A 5531-nucleotide genomic window follows, 5' to 3' on the forward strand; every position below is an offset into this window, starting at 1 on the left:
GCTTGATCCAGGCCGGGCCCCAGCACCGCCCCCCGGCCAACCCACGCACAAGTTTGGGCCACTGCATGCAACCCTCCCCACACTGCGGACTGCTCCTTCCCCACCGCGCAGGGCTCCTCCCTCCACCTCCCCTATGCCCCCACCCTGTGCCAGGCCCCCCACAACGGTGCTCAGTGCCCTGTTCCCGAAAGGCCCTGCGCGCCCTCCCTGTCCCACCCCTTCCCTTCCAGATCTGCATACGACCGCCCCCTCTGCCTTCGTCATCAGCATCGCCCTGCCCACCCAACTCCAGCCGTGGGTGTCCCCCACGCTCTCCCCAGGCCAGGGCTGTGGGGAGGTTCCTGCCGGGCCCTGATCCTGCACTGCCCCCAGGGAGGGGGGTTCAGCCCCAGCAGAGCAGGGTTCTGGCACCCACCGCCCCTGCGCTGGGGATTGCCGTGTCTCAGTGGGCGGGGTGTAGCTGAGACAGGATGTCTCATCTGGAGGCCATAATGCTGCACCCTTTTGCTCTCTCACAGCTGTTGAATTTCAGCCCATCGGTGTGAGGCTGAAGCCCGGCCACATGTCAGCTGGCACATTTGGGCCCGGGTAAAGCCTGGGCACTTGTTGTTTGTCCAGCCCTTGGTGTAGGATAGGCCTGGCCAGTTTTTGCTGCCCAATCCAGGCCTAGCAAAAAGACCCTGGGTCTTCTTTTGTTGTTTCAAAGCAGTCTAGTAGTGCAGCTGAGATGCCGTGTCCAGGCCACAGCCTAGTAGGCCTGCCGCTTTTTTATTGTATGTTCAGACCCGGCTGCAGGACATGCCTCAGCCCCCCCCCCACCCCCGTTACTACTTTACAGCTCCTGTGTCTCAGCAGAGCCATATTGCTGAGCTCCACTGAACATTTGTTTGCTCTATGTCTGGGTCTGGCATGTTTTGGGCCTGGCACATGTTGCTTTTGTGGTGCCGTGTCCTGACCCACCAGCGTGGTTGGCACTGGACGCAGTTCAGGCTCATTTGTTGTTCGTTTTTTCTCTGAGTTGTCTTGCAGTTTCCTGCCCCCACAGAGCTGGGACTAGGACTAAACACTTACACTGATGAAAACTGCAGTTAACCCCTCAAATCCACACCTTGCAGGAAGTAACAAGCAGCCTGGTATCTACACTGTCTTGCAGAACCCCACAGTGCAGTGACCTATTGAGCTGCTCACTGGACTCTCCAGTGTGAGCCCCCCACTCCAACCCACTGCTGAAGGGCAAGTGTAAGGGGTGCAGATCTGGCCACACCTTGCAGTCCTTCTCTCCAGTCTGTCTTTGCACCACATTGCCAGGGGAGAGCGCGAACGCAGTCCCCCACTACCACAAATTATGCAGTCGAGTTTCCCGCATTTGGGGAAATCGCAGGGGTCAGCACGCCCGGAGTGCAAGGGGCGAGCCTCACCCTGGGAAAACCACCTGAGTGATCATGGTGTCTCCCCTGCCAGGTAAGTATGCTTGATCCAGGCCGGGCCCCAGCACCGCCCCCCGGCCAACCCACACACAAGTTTGGGCCACTGCATGCAACCCTGCCCACACCGAGGCCTGCTCCTTCCCCACCGCGCAGGGCTCCTCCCTCCACCTCCCCTATGCCCCCACCCTGTGCCAGGCCCCCCACAACGGTGCTCAGTGCCCTGTTCCCAAAAGGCCCTGCGCGCCCTCCCTGTCCCACCCCTTCCCTTCCAGATCTGCATACGACCGCCCCCTCTGCCTTCGTCATCAGCATCGCCCTGCCCACCCAAGTCCAGCCGTGGGTGTCCCCCACGCTCTCCCCAGGCCAGGGCTGTGGGGCGGTTCCTGCTGGGCCCTGGTCCTGCACTGCCCCCAGGGAGGGGGGGTTCAGCCCCAGCAGAGCAGGGGGCCAGGGCAGCAGCCCCGGGTGCAGACTCCCTGGGTAGGTGGGGGTGGGGAGCAAAGCATCCCAGATGCTGCCCCTGAGCCGGGCTGCCCAGGCGCCCCGTGCAGCAATGCTGCCCTGAGCCCGGGTGGGAATCTCTGTGCCTCGGCAGTGGAAGGGGCTGCTGCAAGGATCTCAGCCCTGGTCTCTCAGCAGCGAGCGGCTCTGCTCCGTGTGAGCCACCGGTTCGGTTCAGCGGGTCTCCACCTTGTTATGTCCCGCGCACCCTCCAGCACTTTTCTGAACTGAGCAGCGCTCTGACACATCACCACCAGACTCAGACATCCTGCTACAGACCCCCACACCAAGGGGAAGAACTAGATTCGGGGATCCTGAGGCAGCTCTCGGAGACCATAAAAGCTAAGGAGGTGGTAGTCATGGGGGACCTAAACTACCCAGACATCTGCTCAGGGACACAGACAGCAAAGTCTCACCATTCACGCAGGTTCCTATCCTGTGTACAGGACCTCCACCTGACACAGGAGGTACACGGTCCCACTAGGGGGAATGCCATACTGGACCTGGTATTGGCAATGGGGGATGACATGGTAGGGGACCTCCAGATCGGTGGTCACCTGGGGGACAGCGATCACCTAATAACAGAATTCTTCATAAGACGTCGAGTGGGTAAGGTAACTAGTGGGGTGAAAGTGCTGGACTTTAGGAAAGCTGATCTCAGTGAACTCAGGCGACTAGTCAAGGACGCACTGCAGAGTAGGAGTTTTGAAGAGCTGGGAGCCCAGGAAGGGTGGCTGTGCCTTAAGAAAATGATCCTTCGGGAACAGAGGGAGATGATCCTGATGTGAGGCAAAAGAGGGAAAGGGGCCAGGAGGCTTCCTTGGCTGACAGAGAAATCCAGGGCAGCCTAAGGGCCAAAAGGGAGGGAACATAAAAAGTGGAAACAGGGTGAGATCACCAAAGAGGAGTATACCCGCTCTGCTCGTGCTTGTAGGGAGGCAGTTAGACGGGCCAAAGCTACCGTGGAGCTGAGGATGGCATCCCAAGTTAAAGATAACAAAAAATTGTTTTTTAGATATATAGGGAGTAAAAGGAAGGCCCAGGGAGGAATAGGACCCCTGCTAAATGGGCAGAAACAATTGGTGACAGATAGGGGGGACAAGGCTGAACTCCTCAACGAGTTCTTTGCCTCAGTGTCCCTAAGCGAGGGGCACGACAAGTCTCTCACGGGGGTTGTAGAGAGGCAGCAGCAAGGCGCCAGACTGCCATGCGTAGACCCTGAGGTGGTGCAGAGTCATTTGGAAGAACTGGATGCCTTTAAGTCGGCAGGCCCGGATGGGCTCCATCCGAGGGTGCTGAAGGCACTGGCCAACATCATTGCAGAGCCACTGGTGGGAATATTCGAACACTCGTGGCGCACGGGCCAAGTCCCGGAGGACTGGAAAAGGGCCAATGTGGTCCCCATTTTCAAGAAGGGGAGGAAGGAGGACCCGGGCAACTATAGGCCAGTCAGTCTCACCTCCATCCTTGGCAAAGTCTTTGAAAAAATTATCAAGGCTCACATTTGCGAGAGCCCGGCAGGACAAATTATGCTGAGGGGAAACCAGCACGGGTTCATAGCAGGCAGATCGTGCCTGACCAATCTAGTCTCTTTCTATGACCAGGTTACGAAACGCCTGGACACAGGAGGAGGGGTGGATGTCGTATACTTAGACTTCAGGAAGGCCTTCGATACGGTATCCCACCCCATACTGGTGAACAAGTTAAGAGGCTGTGACGTGGATGACAGCACAGTCCGGTGGGTGGCGAATTGGCTAGAGGGTCGCACCCAGAGAGTCGTGGTGGATGGGTCGGTCTCGACCTGGAAGGGTGTGGGCAGTGGGGTCCCGCAGGGTTCGGTCCTTGGACCGATACTCTTTAATGTCTTCATCAGTGACTTGGACGAGGGAGTGAAATGTACTCTGTCCAAGTTTGCGGATGACACAAAACTGTGGGGAGAAGTGGACACGCCGGAGGGCAGGGAACAGCTGCAGGCAGACCTGGATAGGTTGGACAAGTGGGCAGAAAACAACAGGATGCAGTTCAACAAGGAGAAATGCAAAGTGCTGCACCTAGGGAGGAAAAATGTCCAGCACACCTACAGCCTAGGGAATGACCTGCTGGGTGGCACGGAAGTGGAAAGGGATGTTGGAGTCCTAGTGGACTCCAAGATGAACATGAGCCGGCAGTGTGACGAAGCCATCAGAAAAGCCAATGGCACTTTATCGTGCATCAGCAGATGCATGACGAATAGGTCCAAGGAGGTGATACTTCCCCTCTGTCGGGCGCTGGTCAGACCACAGTTGGAGTACTGCGTGCAATTCTGGGCGCCACACTTCAAGAAGGATGTGGATAACCTGGAGAGGGTCCAGAGAAGGGCCACTCGTATGGTCAAGGGCCTGCAGACCAAGCCCTACGAGGAGAGACTAGAGAACCTGGACCTTTTCAGCCTCCGCAAGAGAAGGTTGAGAGGCGACCTTGTGGCTGCCTATAAGTTCATCACGGGGGCACAGAAGGGAATTAGTGAGTATTTATTCACCAAGGTGCCCCCGGGGGTTACAAGAAACAATGGCCACAAGCTAGCAGAGAGCAGATTTAGATTGGACATTAGGAAGAACTTCTTCACAGTTCGAGTGGCCAAGGTCTGGAACGGGCTCCCAAGGGAGGTGGTGCTCTCCCCTGCCCTGGGGGTCTTCAAGAGGAGGTTAGATGAGCATCTAGCTGGGGTCATCTAGACCCAGCACTCTTTCCTGCCTATGCAGGGGTCAGACTCGATGATCTATTGAGGTCCCTTCCGACCCTAACATCTATGAATCTATGAATCTATGAATTTGACGGCAGGTAGTTTCACAGGACTTTATCCTGAGTCCAGCTCAGGGGGTCTCCACTTTTCCAGGGTCAAAGCATCACTTCTGAACGCAGCGGTGCTTTGGGATTCATTCATGGGCTAAGATCAAGACTCCTCAGCTGGTCTAATAAAGACATCACATTTCCCCCACTACCCTGGTCTGCCTATATCCTTGGGCCAACACGGTTACAACCAACACCCCTGAAACATGGAAGATACTCAATTTTTTCATTTGAAGTGGAAACTTCACGACATAGTTTCATAGTTGGTCAGGTCGGAAGGGACCTGAACAGATCATCACGTCTGACCCCCTGCCATGGCAGGAAAGAGCGCTGGGGTCAAACAACCCCGGCAAGGTGTTCATCCAGCCTCTCATAAAGACCCCCAGGGCAGGAGCCAGCACCACTTCTCTTGGAAGTTGGTTCCAGATCCTAGCCGCCCTGACAGTGAAGTAGCGCCTCCTGATGTCTAGTCTGAATCTACCCTCTGCCAGATCATGCCGTTATTTCTAGTCACTCCTGGTAGTGCTCGGGGGAACAGGGACTCCCCCAATGCCTGCTGGTCCCCCCTGACTAGTTTGTAACAGGTCACTAGATCCCCCCTCAGCCTTCTCTTGTGGAGGCTGAACAGGTTCAGGTCCCATCACCTCTCCTCGTAGGGCCTGCTCTGCTGCCCCCTGACCATGTGAGTGGCCTCCTCTGAACCCTCTCCATGCTGTCCACATCCCTCCTGAAGTGCGATGCCCAGAACTGGACGCAGTACTCCAGCTGCGGCCT

General features: G+C 56.9%; 1 non-coding gene across 1 annotated transcript; it reads right to left on the minus strand.

Annotated features, from left to right (window-relative positions):
• Positions 1–1305: 1305 nt before the first annotated feature.
• On the minus strand, positions 1306–1469 carry LOC132251071 (U1 spliceosomal RNA). Its single transcript, XR_009462875.1, has one exon. It is a non-coding gene; the product is annotated as a U1 spliceosomal RNA (small nuclear RNA).
• Positions 1470–5531: the final 4062 nt, after the last annotated feature.

The sequence above is a fragment of the Alligator mississippiensis genome, chromosome 5, assembly GCF_030867095.1.
Source record: "Alligator mississippiensis isolate rAllMis1 chromosome 5, rAllMis1, whole genome shotgun sequence".
NCBI lineage: Eukaryota > Metazoa > Chordata > Crocodylia > Alligatoridae > Alligator > Alligator mississippiensis.